General features: G+C 46.7%; 1 protein-coding gene across 4 annotated transcripts in view; it reads left to right on the top strand.

Moving 5' to 3' along the window:
- The window catches only part of RALY (RALY heterogeneous nuclear ribonucleoprotein), a 313,721-nt gene that overhangs the window by 113,598 nt on the left and 180,656 nt on the right, over positions 1-19,467 (top strand). For all 4 annotated transcript variants that reach the window (XM_075072316.1, XM_075072313.1, XM_075072315.1 and 1 more), the window contains exon 2: positions 12,091-12,181. The gene's annotated coding sequence lies outside the window, so the exon portion shown is untranslated. The remainder of the gene's footprint in view (positions 1-12,090; positions 12,182-19,467) is intronic.

Raw genomic sequence — 19,467 nt, 5'->3', positions numbered from 1 at the left:
AAGAAGCAGCAACAAGCTGCAGCAAGCTACAAGCCAAACAAGCTACAAGCCAAACACTAGCCAACAAGCAAATCACAAGGCAATTAAGCCAAAAACAAGCCCAATTTCTGCGGGATTTTTTGTGGGTTTGGCATGTTTGCATACAGCATGCAAGTCCTACTTTCAACTGCAGGTGGCTATTAGCAAGATGTGACAGCTTGTCCCCTTCCCTGAGGCAGAAGACCACGTCCTGAGTCAGGATCAGGGTCAGTCTCCCTATTCCACCTATTCCACAGGTAGGAAAAACAGCTCACCAGAATGTCTCCATCTTCTGGCTACACCTACTGTGTTGCTTCAAGAAGTTCTCAGGCCAGGTCATAAGATCTTCTGCACAAATCGCCAATCAGGCACCCAGAAAAATGGGGCCACCTGAAATGAGTGCCCACTTTTCAAAAGTTTGGCCTAAGTGACTTTCCCAAAGGAAGTCAGTGAGATTCCACATCTCCAGGCTCCCAGTTCATTTCCATTCCCCTTTTAACTAACCTGTAATAACAACGCAACTGGGAATGAATGGCAGAAGCTCCAGCCGTAACTCATCTTGCTCATCTTGGAGACCCCATGGAACTTACGCTAGGCACAGTCTAATGAGTGAAGGATGTATTCAGTTCCCCAGCTTAGCTCTCATGTTACCTTGACAAAACTCTGTTGGTCAACATTTCCCTTTCTGCAGTACTTAAGAGGGGAGAAATGGAATAGGCAAATGAGTCGTGAGTGCTGAGATATTCTCCTGCATTAACAACTTTTCCCACTAAAAACAGTTAGGGACTTAATAAAAGTAGATGATGCCCACACACATTACAGTTCACTCTGCTGCTGGAAGTGCTAAGATGAGGCTTTAACCCAAGCACATCCTGACCATTTGTGACCATTTGATCCAGATTGCCTTTTGCAAGATGAACGAGGAAGTGAACTCCAATGTCCAGGACAGAATTAATCCTCTCCTTTGGCCACCTAAACTCTGATTGCAGTTTCATTAAGAGGTGGTGCTTTTCTGCTATTCTTGTCCTAAACTGTCATGTAGCATTTTTATGTGCTATTAAATAGCTGCCACTTTCTATTTCACTCCAGAGGTGGCAGCATTTCAATAGGGGTAAAGAGATGCCTAGAGAAATAAGTGCCCCCCAAATCCCCTGTTCTTGTGACATCACCGTGATGTTGCCTACTCTAGAACAGTGGTGCCCAAACTTTTCAGAGTTGTGTCCTGTCCGCAGCTCCTGGAGCAGGGCCGGCTCTAGGTTTTTTGCTGCCCCAAGCAAAAAGATTTTGGCTGCCACTCACCCCAGCCCTGGGTCTCACCCCCCCCACCAGTGCTCTCCCCCACCTGCACCCCCTCCCACCCCAGCCCTGGGCTCTCTCTTCCCTCACCCCACCCACATCCTCTGCCACCCAAGCCCTGGGCTCCCCCGCACCAGTGCTGACTCTGCCTGCTCCCCCATCACCTCCAGCCAGCCCGGCGCTAGCAGAGTCGGGGTAAACAGTGGGGCTCCCGGGCCATGCCTCAGCCTAGGGTCCCTCCAGCTGGGGCTCCCATCTTCAGGATCGTCTGGGACCCGGGAGGACAGAGCTGGGGGACTGCCCCGGCAGGGGGCTGAGGAGGCAGGGCAAGGTAGCCCCAGAGGAGCGGAGCCCCGGAGAGCAGGACGTGGGCCCCGCACAGCAGCACCCCACCCTCCATGGCCTTAGTGCTGCTGCTGCTTCTGGCCACCCTGCTGCAGTCCCTGGGCAGCTTGAGCTGCTTCACCCAGCCCCAGCTGCGACACTGGGGGGCGGCAGCCCTGTGGCACCTGCAGGCAGCTCCATGTGCCCTGCAGGGCGGCCCCCAGCCCGAGCGTCCCCTGCTCAGACCCTTCCCGGCCCAGCCACAAGGTGTGGGTGCTGATCCCCCACGGCGCGAACCACAGCAGCCCCAGGGTGCCCCTGGGCATGATGCTTTGCTGCTGCCAGGGCCAGCTTGGGTTGGGAGTGTTGGGGGCAGGAGTAAGGGGGCCGAGGCTGTGAGTAAGGGGGCAGGAGTAAGGTGGGAGCAGGCCTGGGGCTGGAGCCATGGCCAAAGTTGGGGGTGGGGCCAGGGTTGGGAGTGGAGACATGGCCTGGAGCAGAGCCACAGCCAGGGCCGCAGTTGGGGGCTGAGACACGGGGGGGGCTGGAGCAGATCTGGGGGCAGAGCAGGGGCTGGATGGCGCTGCCTCCCCGCTCCCCTTGGGAGCTGGCCCAGGATCTACCATACTTCCCTGAATGTTCCTCCATGCCCCTTGGAGGAGGGGGCGGTACCCCACAGTTTGGAGACCATTGCTCTAGGGTTTAGATACTCACGTAAGCTTCTGAACACTTTTCTGATTCTCCCCTGAACACTCCCCTTGTGTTCTTATTTTATATATGAAAACTGAGTGCAAAATGCTGCTATTATGATTTTTGATATAATTTTGCACTCCTTTTTAAGCAATAATATACAATGTTAAAAGAAACCTCCCCCGCATAAATTGCCTTTTCCAGATATTTCCATTTCCTGCCCCACATGGAAAAACCTGCAGAATAACATCTTTACATTTCATTGAGCAGAATTAAACGTGATCTCAGTTATTAGAAAAAATGCAGTGGTGATGTGGTGCTTCCAAAACATCTTGCTACCATGTGGCAGCCCAGTTAGTTTTGCTCACTGAGTGGGGCAGGATTCCTCCCCACTCCCCAAAGCAGTGGAACTTGATTGAACAATCACAAATTCTGGATTTCCCACTGGAATAGACCCTTTCTCCCATGTTCTAGCAGTGTCCACCATCAAATAATAAAGATGTTTGTGCCATTCCCTGGATAATTTAACGAGTGCCCAAATTCTTAAAAACATTCTGTTCCCATCCCATCAGTCTATCTGCCCTCCACCATTGTGTCATCAGTGCCCCTCCCATGAAAACTCGACAGCAATACAAAAATGTCTACTGCACTTCGTGGCATCTCTGGCACTTCTTTCCTTTTGCAGTGAAGTCCCTTGGTCTTCCATTGTTCCCTCTGGGAAACTGGGTGGGGAGAAATCAGGTGTGATGCATGATAGCATGTGATGAAAGATGATGTGACAGTGGGGAAGTGGCTGGATCATTTGAGGCTTCTGAGTGTTAGAGATTGTATGAAGGTTCAGGATGTTTTTTAAAAGGCCCCGAGCTGGGATTGAGGAGTTAAGCTGGGTGATGCCCAAGCATTTTTTCAATTAAAAAAGCAGATTGGGTCGACTGAGACATGTCATAAATTTGGGTTGAATTAATCAAATTGTTAAAATTGGGGGAGGGTGGGAGAATACAAACAAGAAGAATTTTTTTAATGAAAACCTTTGGGTTTTTTATTCACAATGATTTTTCACTGCAAAATGTATTTCATTTTTATTCAAACAAATATTTGGAAGGTTAAAAAAAAAGTTGAAAATAAAATGGTTTGTTAGATCTAAAACATTTTAATTTTTTTCTGACTTTTTGGTATGGCCAGCAAAATGAAAACTCAGTTATTCACACCTCTGTTCAGGAGACCTGCATGAAATTCAGACTGGAAGTAAAATGTGAATTCTTAACAGTGAGAGTAATTAAGCATTGGAACAATTTACCAAGGGCCATGGTTGATTGTCCATTCAGACGATTTTTAAATCAAGGTTGGTTGTTTTTCTAAAAACTCTACTCTGGGAATTATTTGGGGGAAGTTATCTGGCCAATGTTACACAGAGGGTCAGACTAGATGACCACAATGATCTCTTCTGGCCTTGGAATCCATGAATTCCTGGTTCTGCCAGAGACTTCCTGTGTGACCCTGGGCAAGTCACCTAAGCACCTAACTGTGGGTTTTCAAGAGTTCAGCATCTGATGTGCTTAAACAAGAGCTGAGCTCTTGAAAATTTGACCCCAAACTGGGCGCAGAGCATTTGGAAAATTGTAGCATTAAATAACTGATGATGATAGTTCTTTGCACTTTTCTGCTGAAGGATCTCAAAGCACTTGCAGATATTAATGAATTAAGCCTCACAGCTCTCCTGTGATGGGTGAGTACTGCCATTGCCCCTAGTGATTTAGGGGCACAAGTCTCATTGAAAATCAATTGGATCTGTGCTCCCAAGTCACTTGGACTCTTTTGAAAATCCTGCAAGCTGTTATTAAACCCCTTTCACAGGTGGCAAAGCTAAGACAGAGAGTACCTAAATGACATGACCAAGGTCTCACGGCAAATCTGTGGCAGAGCTAAGTATAGAACTCTGAACCTTTGCCTCGGAGGGCTGGGCATTAAACACTGGGCCTTGCTTGCCATCTGCAGGAGTCCTATCCAGAGTTTTTCACATTCCTTTGTATCTCTGACATAGCGTCCATCCCGAGACATCACCCATTTGCTCTCCACTTTCCATTGACAAATACATGGGCCCCTGAGACACCCCTCTATCAACTTCTCTCTGGCACAGCACTGCATGTTACAGCCCTTTGTTTGCCATTATTCAGCTGGCTTAACCAGAGATGTCGCCCCAGGGATATTGGCCTGTGATGGACCTTCCTTTCAGAATCCAAGCAGATGATGTCACCTTTGTCTTATCTTTCTTTTTAAAGACCTACAGGTCTTTTTAAAGGTTAGAGAGGCCTTACTGGAGCCCAGCTGGAGAGACCTCCTCAGGTAACACCAGTCCAAGTGTTTGGCTATTCATTTTTTAATGAGACGTTCCAGGACTTAACAAGCCTGGGTGGTAGCCAGCTTCACCCAGCATGGCACTGGCCAAGGGGAACCTGATGGTGGGACATCCATTCTGTGGGGGGCTTTGGTGATTCAAGGACTCACCACTACCACCTGCATTCCTCTGAGGAATGGGCAGCTCTCCAGTGTGTGCCCAAAAGTAACTGAGGAGAGGGCATGAGCAGGGTACCAAGGGAATAGCCTGACCCAGCATATCCAACAGGGAATCTCTGACACTGTTTAAAGATGGCTGAATTCCCAGGGGAGAGTGACCATGCATCAGGGACTACTGCCCCCTTGAATGCAGTGACCCCGAGTGGGACAGAAACCAGTGAATTAAGCCTTCTATCAGTTCCCTCCATGGTGAGGAGAGGCTGGCCAGTCTCTGATCCCCTCAGTACTGAGGGGCTGCTCCCTGTTCTGTCATTCCTCTGCCTTCTCCCTCGGCTTCTTTTTCAAACTGAGGCACCATATTAGTGAATCTCTAGCCTTGAGGACGAGTTGCTGTTTTTAAAGATCTATGATATATCTTAGTCAGTATCTCTGCTATTTCATACTTCATTCCCTTCCCAAACCTCCCCCGAACACCATCTGGTCCCTGTGATTTACTGCCCTTCAGTGCGCTTTGCTTTTTTGGTGGCGAATTTATATTTAATTTTTATATCCATTATCATTCAGGGAGGAAAGGGAAATGCTTTGGGGGCCCAGAGCAAGAATAAAATGGAACATTTTAGAGCATTTCCTTTGTCTGAGAGATTTTGTTTTGTTTCATCTGAATCTTGGCAGGGTTTGTTTTCCGCCTCCAATTCGAGCATCACTCAGAATAGGCTGCAGTGATTCTCGCAAACTCCCAGGACAGTAAACTACGCTCTGATTAACTCCAGGGCTGTAAGAACTAGCATCTGCCATTCTCACTACTTGAGTGTATAGTCCTGTTGGTTCCATTGGGACCACTCTTCACTGAGGTACTGCTCTGTGAAAAGGCAGGAGAATCTGGTCCTTAATGCAGCTGTTTGCGTGCAAAGTTGGGGATTGTCTCCTATGTCAGAGAGAAGGCTTTGGATTCTTTGACCATGGGATGGTGTTCCAAGAAGGAGGAGTGCTAGACAGAGAGGGGCTTCACCTAATGAAGACAGGGAAGAGCATGTTCGCAAGCAGGCTGGCTAATCTAGTGAGGAGGGCTTTAAACTAGGTTTATTGGAGAAGAAGACCAATGCCTTGAGGTAAGTGGGGAAGCAGGATACCGGGAGGAAGCACGAGCAGGAGAGTGCAAGAGGGGAGGACTCCTGTCTCAGAACGAGAAAGCGGGACAATCAGTGAGTTAGCTTAAGTGCTTATACACAAATGCAAGAAGCTTGGGAAACAAGCAGGGAGAACTGGAAGTCCTGGCACAGTCAAGAAATTATGATGTGATTGGAATAACAGAGACTTGGTGGGATAACTTACATGACTGGAGTACTTTCATGGATGGATATAAACTGTTGAGGAAGGACAGGCAGGGCAGAAAAAGTGAGGGAGTTGCATTGTATGTAAGAGAGCAGTGTGACTGCTCAGAGCTCCAGTATGAAACTGCAGAAAAACCTGAGAGTCTCTGGATTAAGTTTAAAAGCGTGAGCAAGAGTGATGTTGTGGTGGGAGTCTACTATAGACTACCAGACCAGAGGGATGAGGTGGATGAGGCTTTCTTCCAGCAACTAACAGAAGTTACTAGATCACAGGCCCTGGTTCTCATGGGAGACTTCAATCACCCTGATATCTGCTGGGAGAGCAATACAGTGGTGCACAGACAATCCAGGAGGTTTTTGGAAAGTGTAGGGGACAATTTCCTGGTGCAAGTGCTAGAGGAACCAATTAGGGGCAGAGCTCTTCTTGACCTGCTGCTCACAAACAGGGAAGAATTAGTAGGGAAAGCAAAGTGGATGGGAACCTGGGAGGCAGTGACCATGAAGTGGTCGAGTTCAGGATCCTTGACATGAGGAGAAAGTGAGAGCAGCAGAATATGGACTGGGACTTCAGAAAAGCAAAACTTTGACTGCCCTCTAGCAGGAAACTGATGGGCGAGGATCCCCTGGGAAATAACATGAGGGGGAAAGAAGTCCAGGAGAGCTTGCTGTATTTTAAACCTTAGAGAATTGCAGAACAATTATCCTGATGTGTAGAAAAGAATAATAAATATGGCAGGTGACCAGTTTGGCTTAACATCTGAAGATAGGGCTGGAGCTTCCATTTAGGCGACCTAGGCAGTCGCCTAGGGACCTGGATTTGGGAGGGCGGCATTTTGCAGCCCTCGGCGCAATTCGGCGGTGGGGGTCCTTCCCGCTCCGGGTCTTAGGCGGCCAAATCTGTGGCGGTCTCAAGCAATCTCTGCCACGGAGCTGGACCACTGGGCCCGCGACCAGCCACTGAAGTAGCCTGCATGACCAGGAGGCGAAGACCCCCCCGAATGCTGAATGGCCTGCCACGGACGTGGAAGACCCGGCCTAGGGCGCCAAAACCCGGGCAATCGCTCCCTGTCGAAGAAGTGAGTATTTTTACCCATGAAAGCTTATGCCAAGATACTGTTACGTTCTTTAAGGCCACCAGAGCTCCTGTTGTTTTAGTGAAATCCTTGCTGATCTTAAACACAAAAGAACTTACAAGAAGTGGAAGACTTGACAAGATGACCAGGGAGGAGTATAAAAATTATTGCCAGCCGATACAGGAGCCGACATCAACGGAAAGGCAACAAGTCCACTCCAAGTTAGCAATGCGCAGTGCACCACGAGCGGGTAATAGAATTGAAATGGTAAATGCAAGAGAGAAGTTTGCTGTCAAGAGGGGAGGGGAGTATGTGATACGCAAACAGAGAGGAGAGAACGAAGGAGGAGTGAATGAGAATTGTAGTAGGCCCCCTACGGAATGGGGGGAGCGGGCGAACTATGGTGACGGAGAAAGGATGGTCGAGCAGAGCTGGCAGCTGATAGAGCCCTCAGATGACCAGGTTAACTTGAGCGATATCTGTCTTCACAGGATATACAGGTTCGCCCAGACTGCTGCAACGTGGGCAGCACAGTATGGGGCCCTCTGTGGAGAAAAAAGTGGTTCAGAGGAACTCTGGAGCTAAGTCGCCGATGGGGGGTGGTGGCGGATATGATTCTAGCAGAGTATTGGCCATTATTCTTTGATAAACCTCATGTGGATCCGGGTGGGGAGGATCCCATATGACTGGGAAAAAGGCTAACTGTAGTGCCCATCTTTTAAAAAAGAGAAGGAGAAGAGCGGGCCGTGGGAGCGGCAGGCCGGGGTCACTCACCCATCAATCATGGAATGAGGAAGCAGGTCCTAAGGAATCAATCTGAAGCATCTTAGAGGAAGGAAAAGGTGATCAAGCGAACCAATCAGCAATGGAGTCACAAGGGCAAGTATGACTAGGACTAACCTAATTGCTCTTCGTATGATGAAGAATTACTGGCTTTGTGGATGAGGGGAGACGCAGTGGAATTGCTATTGTATTCGCTGTGATTATAAACAAGAGCTTTGCAATGATATACGGTTTCCAACAGTTTTCTTGCCAGCAAGGTTAAAGTATCGGGCTCATATGAATGGGACTCATAAGAGGTGGACTAGAAGCTGGCTAATCATAGAGGCTGCTCGCCAAGACATGTTGCATCTCAAACAGGTAGTGATCAATGGCTCCATGTCTAGTTGGCAGTGGTTTCAAGCGGAGTGGCCTCAGGGGGTCGGTCTGGGGCCGATTTTGTTCATATTCATTAATGACTGGAGGAATGGCGTGGACTGCACCCTCAGCAAAGTTTCCAGATGACATTAACAAGGAGGAATGATAGGGATAGGAACAGAGGGACTAGACAAATTAGAGAATGGGACAAAAGAAATTCTGAATGAGGTTTAACAAGGGAACAAATGCAGAGTCCACGCACTATTAGGAGGAAACCCCATGTACTGCTACGACTAGGGACCGAAAGGCTGGCAGCAGTCGCACAAAAGGCCTAGGGGTTACAGTGGATGAGAAGCGGATATGAGTCAACATGTACCTGTTGGGCAAGAAGGCATAATGGCATTTTGGGCTGTATAAGTAGGGCCATTGCCAGCAGATCGAGGTGATGTGATCAATTCCCCTCTATTTGACTTTTGTGAGGCCTCATCTGGAGTACTGGTGTCCACTTTTGGACCACACAACTACAAGAAGGATATGGAAAAACTGAAAGAATCCAGCGGAGGAACACAGAGAGGATTAGTGGAGGCACGGAGCACATGATGATGTAGGAGAGAGGCTGTGAGGAGAGCTGAGGGATTGTTTAGTATGCAGAAGAGAAGAATGAGGGGGGATTTGATAGCTGCTTTCAACTACCTGAAAGGGGGTTCTAAAGAGGATGGAACTCAGCTGTTCTCAGTGGTACCAGATGACAGAACAAGGAGCAATGGTCTCAAGTTGCAGCGGGGAGGTTTAGGTTGGATATTAGGAAAAACTTTTTCACAAGGAGGGTGGTGAAGCACTGGAATGGGTTACCTAGGGAGGTGGTGGAATCTCCTTCCTTAGAGGCTTTTAAGGTCAGGCTTGACAAAGTCCAGGCTGGGATGATTTAGTTGGGATTGGTCCTGCTTTGAGCAGGGGGTTGGACTAGATGACCTCCTGAGGTCCCTTCCAACCCTGATATTCTATGTTGTCAGCTTGTATTTTATAGGCGCACATGTGAGGTAAATTGACTTTGGTTGCAGCATGAATGATGCTTTGCACCTTCCATCCAAGGATCCCAGCCCAATTTACAAACCTTATCTGAATCTAACTCCATAATGCAGAAGGCACAAAGAGGTGCATTCAAAGTCATCTACTATGTCAGTGGTAGAGCCAGGAAAGGAACTCACATCTCCAGAGGCCCATTTCTGTGGCTTCAACACCCAGCTGTCCCTCTTCCATCATATGTTTTTCACATTCACACACGCTGCTTTTGGACTTTTCCCTATTTGTGAGGGGAGAATTTCAAAGGATTGGCAGTTTGCCTCAGATTAGGAGGTCTCATGGGTTTGCTTGCTTAATTTTCTGATCTAGCGAGGAAGGATGAAGTGGTTCAGATCTTTATCCAAAATGCCAAAAGAAACTGCTTCTTGTCCCTCCCCTTCCTCAACCCAACCCCATAATTCTCTGCACTTCAGGGTTCTACCCTGGAGTGGAAACAGAAAATGCCCCAACCTCCCCATGAAAGCCTGTTCTCATGACATTTCTATCCTGCTGTTGCAGAGCTCAGGGGGTTAGATAATCATACAAGTTTCTGAGAGGTCTTGCCAACCCATGGAAAGGTACAGCTAATATGAATGATGGGCTTACCAGGTCCCACTGATGTTGACAACAGCATGGCCACTGACTTCAAAGAGAGCAATATTGGACCCTATGTGTACCAGCAAATTCATAAAGCACTTTACTGTGTCCTTTAGGATAGAAGAAAGTGCTGCTATATGGAAAAATAACCTGATCTGTAGTCTCAATCAATGTGGACGCTCAATCACATGCAGCTCTGAACCACTGTGCAGCTGAAGATTATTTTCTTTAGTTTGTAGTGGGATTCTAGCTCATTAAATAAGTTCAAACACTCTATTGGTGAAAGCCCAGCAGGTTGTTACCCTGTCTCTCTTTAACATCAGCAGTTTGGACCTTCTGCAGTTTGGCTGCATGTCAGAGCCTGGATGGAGTCTCTAATTAGCAAGGAGCAAGACAAGTTTCTCATCTGGCAAACCAGATTGATGAACTGACCTTCCACCTTAACATTTATCATCATTGACAGAGCCTAGTCCACACCTGCTGGTTTTCCATCAGGATCAGGCAGCTTGGCTACCTGAATAGCTTATAAACAATATGGACAATTTTATCTGGAGTTGAATGAAAAAGTTAGTAGCAGGGGACGGTTATTTGGGGAATCTTTACTCATTTGGGGATTATGGGAAGAGAGCACTGGTGCTGATTTAATCCCTGGATTTGTACCTCTTAACTTCACTAATCCCTGACAAAGCAGATTTGATGGGTTGGGGACAAGAGAACTAATTGGATATTTTTATATAGTAACTGAAGCACTGGACTGGGTGTCAGGAGAAGTGGAGTCTGTTCTTGGCTCAGCCACTGACCTGCTGAGTGACCATAGACAAGACACTCAGTCTCTCTGTTTTCCCTCTCACCCTTTGTGTGCCTTGTCTATTTAGATAGCAGCTCCCTGAGGCAAGGACTGTATCTTACTATGTATTAGCGCTGCACATAGCCAGTGGGACCCTGGTCTTGGTCACGGCCTGTATGCGCACCAGAATACAAATAACAAAGATCTTCACTTGGATGAACCTCAGGAAGGGCTCACTTTGAGTTTGGTTCTGTGTGGGTGAGATTTTGGTGGGTGGTGGGTCTCACTTTTTAGAAACAAGTTTGCCCATCTCTGTCAGAAAAACATTCTCTGCTCTGCCTGAGCACAAGGGAGAGTTGCACAGGAGGAAGGGAGTTTGTGAGCGCGATGGGGCACTAGCTTTCATGCTCTGTAGCTATGAGGGTGTCCCTCCACTGCAAGTTGTGGGCCTGTGACTTCCTGCAGGTGAAGCTATTGGCTGTAGAATTCTTTTTCTGATGTCTCCGATAGGAACCAGTCTAGGTATTTCTTCTCGTGCCTCCAAAGGTGAGAATCAGTTGCATCATTGGAGATACAGTCTGGCAGAGAGCCTGGCCCATGGGACAGAATGGGGGAACAAGGAACATGAACAAAAACTCCCATCAAGCACCCAAGCAACTCAGGCAGACACAGATTAATATTGCAGTGACCCGGAAAAAAATGCTTCAATTCAGTTCAGCTACCCAAATTTCTGCTATTTGGGTCAACCTTAAACAAAATGTTAATTTCAATTTCTCACCAGGAAAATCGAAAATTTCAGCAAAATTGAAATTTTACTGTGGGAAAACTTCAATTTTAACAAAAATTACTTTTCCCTGAGAGGAAAAAAAAAAGTTTTTGTGGAAAATTGCTGCCCGGCTCCAGTAATCAGTTAACATGAACCCAATACAAAATGGTGTGTTCAGTGGTATTTCCCCACAGCAGGGCACTCTCACTCAAATCCCCACCGTTTTCTCTCCAGGTGTGTAATCCACGCTAACATAACATAACAGTGTGTCCTCCCTGGTAAGAGCTGGTCCTTTAGACTATGAAGCTCATGCTTTGGGATCCAAAAGTCCTAGGTTGGATCACCGCAGGCGACACAACCACCAGCAAGCATTGTTAAAGACATTTAATTCAACGGCAGTATACGCCGGCCCATCTTTGTCTTCTGAGGATTAGAAAGTATTGGATTATCCTTTTACCACAACAGGCAGCAATTTGTGTTTTCTAATTCTTGTAGGTCAGAGCAGAGTCCATAAAGAGATATTGTGCCTGCCCCTGGACTAGTGACAGGAAGGATTAACTGACATAAACCCCAAACACCATTCCCGGTGAGTAACTAATCATATCTTCTATTACTCTTTAGAATCAAACTAGTGTTATCCAAGAATGTTTGCATTCTCCTGCTGCCATTGTGCTGGTGAAACTGGAGGGGCCAAATGGTGGTACTCAAGGGGGGGTTTAACCAGGTTTCTAGATCTTTGGTGACGACTGGTTGCATTAATGTAAACATTCCCGATACTTCTGGTTACTCTAGGGCTAGAGCATGGTTCTGACTTGCATGGTGACCAGGGACTAGGCACAATGACAATACTTGTGCTCAGGGAGAGCTTTGGAGCGCTAGTGCCGCTGCCAAAGAGGATGACGAATAGGTCAAAGACTTGCTCTAGTGTCTCTGCACTGTCCAGCAGAGCAAACACTGCATCCTCTCAAATAGTGGTGGAAGGCCTACACTCCCTCTGTGTTTCCTGGAGTTCTGGTGGGGCTGTGCCAGTCCTCCGGCTCCCCGTATTCCCACTGGGGCACGGCAGCTCCACCCTCCCTCAAATCTTAAAGGAGCCCTTAGCATTTAGGGTGGTAAATAATTCAGCAATAAGGACCATTAGGAAGGCCATTTCCAGGATGTTAATGACTGAGGCAAAACTGGTGATTAAGGGTATGCCTTCACTGCAGACTTACCTCAGGTGCTCAGCACCTGGGCTAGCCTAATCTGGGTGTGAGCTGCCACACTGAAACAGCCTGCCACTCTGCAATGCCCTACCACAGTTACTCTGTCCTCACTGGTACTGTGCTCACCCAGAGGTGACACTAGGATTTCTGGGGGCAACTGCCACGGTTCTTTGTGCTGCAGTAAACTGAGCTGCTCTAGTGAATGGTGGGATACTCTGTCTGTCCTTCTAGTCATGCAGGGGGAATTATGGGAAGGCAGTGGAGGGTTATCAACACTCAAGTGATTTAGCCTGCGTCCTCTCCTCACTGCGAAGTGAGTGGGTTACCAGCCTGAGTGAAAGCAACACCTGAGCTCTAGCCAACACCCCCAGCTGGGCTAGCCTGGGTTGGAACTACCACCACACGGGGATAAGAGGGTTTTGTGTGGGGACAGGAGGAGGGTTCGGAGCAACACCTGGATAAAAGCCCAGGTCTGCAGTGAAGTTATACCATAAATATCAGGAAATGCTGATCCTGGGGTCATTATCACTATGGGAACTGGAGGACAAACTCCTGAATGCTCCCTCAGTATTTATTAGACCTTACTACTCACACAAAGCTGCCTGTTGGGGTCCTTCGTTCGGCAAACTCTTGTCTTCATTGGGAGTTTTGTGTGTATAAAAACTGAGAAAGAACTCCAGGATTTGATCCGTTTGGAGATTTGCTTGAACAGGGACTGAATGAAGACTTCAGGATCTACCCGAAAGCAACTATATTTGTGTATGCTGAGTATGTTGCACTGCATGTTAACATGGCTGAGGCGTTATATTTGTAGCAGTGGCCTTTTCCCTCATTGCATGGTTGTGGTTTATGGTAGTGATGAAGGGACCTCAAAATCTTCAGATGTTCAGTTCAGAGGAGTACCCAAAAGTTCAGCTGCATCTCTGGACATCTTGAATCTTCTAAACCTGGAAACAGTGAATGTCTGGTACCACTGGCTTCTATTTGAGACTGCCATAGCACAAAAGAAACTTTTTTGTCTTGGAATACCAAGTTTCTCTCGCTCCTGATCCTACGCAGAAAAGCAGAGATCCACGAAACTGAAAAAGAATCAAGGAATGAAAACCTGAAATGAGGATCAGAGAATTGAATCTGAGGGGGAAGGTTTTGAACTGTTCTAATTTTAGCTGAATCAGTTTCTGCTTCCAGGTTAATAGAAACTCCCTTTTCCCCATACTGTTAATGAAAAAGTCTTGACACAAAATAGAACCGGAAAGTTCCATTATATAGACAGAATAAACAAATGGCATAACAGAAGGGACACTATTCTTCATGGATAAGGGAACTACTATGGTGTAATTAGGCTTCAGTATGAAAATTTAATAATTAGAGGATTCAGCAGTACGGAAGGAAAGGTTACGAATATTTTTGTAAATAACACTAGCAGCAGTTGTTTAAGGTCAGTGTGACCATGCGTGCAATGAACACCCTAGTGCCTTATGGAGAATCATTTTTCTGCACAGTCTCTACCTTGTCCGGCCACTGTTCTTCTGTTCCCTGAGACTGCTGAGCTTCAGAACTGAGAAGAATGGCTTTTGTCATTCTTGAGCAATGGGAGCATAAAAATCTCAGGACCTGAATGCAGCAGATCTTTGAACAACAGAGCCCTTGCCATCCACCTGCCTGCTGAGTTCCTGAACTCTGCAGGAAGGGAGGCAGCTCTCCTGCTGCAGAGGCTTGTGTCTCTTTCATTTCTCACTCCCCAAAGAGAATTCAGAGTTAATGAAATAAGAGTTTATTCTAGACAGGCTCATGAAAATGCCATTATTCTGGCAATCCAGGAAGGGCAATGAAAATGCTCATTATTTGGAGTGTCCAGAAAGTGTTGTGAAAATCCCTGTTGTTCTGGCAATCCAGAAGAGGTCCCAGAATACTGTACCTGTTGTTCTGATCATCATAACTGATTGTGAAAACTTCCATTAGGTGGTTGTGTTGTGTGGATTGGAATAGTTCTCGCAGCGCCAGTGTTTGTTTCTCAGGTGAGAGTGGATGAATGAAACTATAGATTTCCCCTCTCAGAAACCAACAGTGCCTGTGAAATCCATCAGCGGGTCTAATCGTAAATTAATCCAGACTCTAATCACTTGTTCAGGTCAGTTATCAGCCTGAGCTGTTCCTGTCCTTTCAGGATTAGTCCAGCACTCCATAACACTGTGAGCTGTGGCCTGCCGGTGACCTTCTTAGCACCTGAGTGGGTGAGGGAAAGAAGGGGGGTAATGTGTTTCCTTAGTTGGAAAAGACATGATGTGGGGAGGGACGAGGGGGCAGTGGAATGTCAAGTATCAACATTTTGAATGTATGTAGCAGACTCTGCCTGCAGCTGGCATTGAGATATGTCGATTACTGATTATTGTAAGACTTGTGGCTGAGGTTGTGTGATTCAACATAAGAGTTAATGGAATTGCGGGATGGAGTCAAGAAAAGCTTAACTGTACAGACGAATTATCCTTCGGGGCCTATGGGAGCTTTGTCAAGGAAAGGAATGTGCGGCAGGATAACAGATGTATTTGGAGTGACTACAAAGCTGTAATTCACTCCCAGGGCTCCACTGATGTCATAACCCAGGAGAACAGGACTTCAGCACTTGAGGAATGGAAGCACTGAGCAAAGCCTTGAGAGTGAATTTAGCCTAATATCGACTCCTGGGCTATCCGTTGCTATTTATAAGGCTCACTTTGCAACTTTAACTTTTCAACAAGAGATAGGCAAGTGCTTTGTACTTTGGCCTATTGGCAGCTGGCAGGGACTCTCCACCTACCCAGTTATCTGTTTCACTCGGTGTGATTATGATCAGCTGATATGATATCACAGTGTTGATGCTGGATTGCTGTATGGTTTTGGGTGCATCTGATGGGGAAATTGGGGACTGTGTTTCAATCTGCCCCATTTAATTTTTATCAATGCACATTGTCTGATATTGTGACATCACTTCCACATGTCAGGCTAACGAGGGCGGAGTTGTGCTTCCCACATGCAGCTAAGGGATAATTGTCAAGTTATTAGGATCTCAATGCGCTGTTACCGGCTCTGCCACTGTTTCCCTGTGTGACCATGAGGAGATCACTCAATCTCTCTGTACCTTCTGTCTATAAACTAAGGGTATTAATACAGTCTCCAGGTTCTTGTGGTGCCATGCTATGCTTTAGAAAGCACAATGGAAAAATAAGCAAAAACCAACAAATAATCAAAATTACCCTCAGAAAATTCAAAATAAATAAAACAAATTATATGGTTATCTTGACAGATAGGATAAAGGGTGGCCGAGTCCAATGGCATATTCTGCAGTGCCTACAGCACATAAGAATAAACATATATTATGGTAACACCCAAACATTCCAGTTAACATAGAGTCGCCCTTGCACTGACTGCCATACAAAGATGGATGAGACAGGCCCTAGGCAGGAGAACTTACTGGTACTGATGGAAGATGGGAGGTGGTTAGAGCCTGAGGCTGGCATGCTGGCGACCTGGGTTCAACTCACTGCTCTGTCACAGGCTTCCTGTCTATGCCACAGTTCTGCACTTCCAAAGAGGAACTCATCATGCTTCTGTACTTGAGGTGATTGGGAGGTTAGATAGATTAAAATGCTCATGTGTTCAAGTAATGGTCCCTTAGCTCGGTGCCTTTCAGCTGAATAATTTGACTAATGTGCAGTTATTTCTGGTTCTGGAATCAAGGTGGGGAGATTTCATATGTAATAAGATCATGATTCATGTTTAGAAATAGCCCTAGCCCTAAAATATTTCAGACTAATCTTCTTTTGCCCTGCTTTCTCTCAAAATTTATATTATCCAAGTTCAGATTCCCCATACTCTTTCAAAAAACATAATTCTAAGAATATATAATTCTGTCTGCTAGGAGGGCATGGGGAATGTGAACTTGGATAACACAAATTATGAGAGAAGACAGGGAAGCAGATGATTAGTTGGAAACATTTAAGTTTGAGGGCTGTTTCTTAACGCCTAATTCGCTATCTGATTTTATATGAAATATACAGCAGAGAGCTGGATTTTCAAAGTGCTCACTATTGACTTCAGTGGGAGAAGAGTTAGTCCAGGACTGAGTGTTTTGGGAGATCCCACCATGTACCTTTGAAGGTCAATGTTCGTCACATTTCCTATTTCATCCCACTGAAGACTGAAATTCTCCAGGACAACTTCTCATCTTAGAATTGTTCTCACTGTTCCCTAGGGTTAGAGGTCAAAGTCCTTTGCAGAAAAAACGAAGGATTTGGATTTCGTTTTGGGGGGGGTCTTAGGCTTTCTACTGTCCCGAGTTATGGTGCCATTGCCTGAGCACCCTTATAAAGCTGGTGAAAACAGAACATATTTCTGTATTTCCTTGAGCTCTTTGGGGGGTTAAGGAAGTAATAATCCAGTTAGTGGCAGAACTAACAACTAATTCCTCTTACTGTCCCTTACTCTTATCTGACTGACACCGTGAAGGAGGACAATGGGATCAGTCCTAAAAATATGGTGCCACCATTTAGGGCTGGATTGTGACATGTGCCACTCATCTACAGAAGGGAGTAAGCACTCCTCTCACACTCTTATGCAGTCTACCCAGTTTTGGGGTCCAGGTGTGCAGGGTTCCTCTTCTGCACACTTGCTCCCCAGAGCAGGTGGGTGGGTGCAGCAGGGAACGAGTGGAGTCTTGGTTCTTGCGATGTTCGGTGATCACTCAGGCCCAGATAGATGGGAGTCAGGAGCATGGCTGCCTGTGGGGGCAGTTTGCCTTGGGCCACCTGTTTGAGAGGGCCCCAAGCCTGAGCAGTGCTGTGACCCAGCACACCAGGTTGTGACGTTTGGATTGGGGAGCCGGGCCCACCCCAGTAGCACAGGAGCCAAGCCACCATTGTAAGGTGAGTTCTTAGCGGGCTCACTATCCAAACCTCATCCCCTGCAGGGCCTCCCCTGTTTCAGATTTTGCCCTGGGTTCCCAAAACCTCTCAGTGGCCTTGGTTAGAAGCCTAAATACTTCTGAGGGTCTGAGTCTTGCTGCTTTCGGTGCTTCCAAGATCTGCTTGATTCTATGTTCATTTCCAACCGACAAGAAGAGTTTCTGCAGCACCCTGCCCAGACTTTGCCTGGGATTCTCAGCCCTAAAGGCAGAGTCCCTAGTACCACCACTCCACTCCCCCACCAAACAGCTGAGCAGGCAGGGTGCATTGTGATTTAATATTGGTATAGTCCAGCAGTAAATTACTATCCCCGCTGGGAGTGGGGAGGGAGAAGGATGGAAGTTGTATCTCAAGGAGGGTATCAGGGACTTCAGAGGCTGCACAGCATCCATGGCACTCCTTGCTCAGGGTTGTGCTAAAAGTCAGGAATCAGGCCCCCTTATATTTTATTTATTCAGATTAACTATACGGCAATCATGAAATGCTCTAGGCCCTGATCTTGCACTGTAAAAATCATTGTGAGCTTTGCCATTGATTTCAAAGAGTGTAGCATCAAGTGCTAAACACTCTGCAGCAGTAGTTCTCAAATGTTTGTCCTGGTGACCCCTTTCACACAGCAAACCTCAGAGTGCGACCCCCCTTATAAATTAAAAACACTTTTTTATATATTTAACACCATTCTAAATGCTGGATGCAAAGTGGGGTTTAGGGTGGAGGCTGACAGCTCGCAACCGCCAAAGCAATAACCTCGCGACTCCTTGAGGGATCCTGACCCCCAGTTTGAGAACCCCTGCCCTACAGCAGCGTGATGTTCTCTCCTTCCCCATGGAGTTCCATTACAGCGTGGTTTTAAAGTGGGAAGGCATGCACTTGAGATAGTTTGTGCGGATTGACTGTGTGCTGGTTTTTAGTTAGAGGTCATTGGCACATCTGGGGACAGCACAGAAATCTGGGGGATCCACGGTGGTCCTGTGACAGGTACCTTTGTGGGAAAATGTTTTGGCTCTAGCAGCAGAATTTGGATCCAGATTTTGAAGCCCCCAATTGGTTCATTGTAAGATCAGATGGAGCCATATTCAAAATTCAGGTGCAGATTTCAGCATCTTGGAGTTGGGATTTTGGTTTGGGACTTCTCTGCTGTTGTGAAGTTTATTGAAAGTAGGGAGATGACTGGATAGCAAGTGAGAAACGAGGCTGTAGAGCCTATGGCCCAGCACAGCAAAGAGGAAATCACCTGTGCACTTACTGCATCAGGGTGAGAGCCTTAAATAGCTGGTGGTTGAAGGAGAAGGCACGAAGAGGTGCTATGACATTGAATTATCTAATGTTTGTGAAGAGCTTTGGAATTCTCTGATGGAAGGGGCGGTCGCATTGCACAATATCACTATTATTTATTGGAACTGTTTCACTCATTTCTACTAATAACAGCCTTGATAGCATTTCTCTCTTTACTTTGGATCGTTTGTATACCAGTCCACACCCGAGTCAAAGGTACTGAGCTGAACTGAGAAGTGATGTGTAAGGCCTTAACTTGGACTCAGATTGACTCTTAGGGGAGTCTCCATTTCAGTGTTGGACAGTTACATCCACTTATTAGCATGCTAATTACACTGCCGTAAACCTCAGAATTTGGCCTATTCATGTCCTACACGTGCACTGGGCCAAATTCTGCCCCAGTTTACTTTTCCTCACTTTAAATGAGATGCAAGCAAGGACTGGTATGGAGC

This window comes from Chelonoidis abingdonii, chromosome 14 (assembly GCF_003597395.2).
Source record: "Chelonoidis abingdonii isolate Lonesome George chromosome 14, CheloAbing_2.0, whole genome shotgun sequence".
In the NCBI taxonomy this organism is placed as follows: domain Eukaryota; kingdom Metazoa; phylum Chordata; order Testudines; family Testudinidae; genus Chelonoidis; species Chelonoidis abingdonii.
Note: the sequence above shows the minus strand (reverse complement) of the source record. Positions and strands in the feature narration are given on the sequence as shown.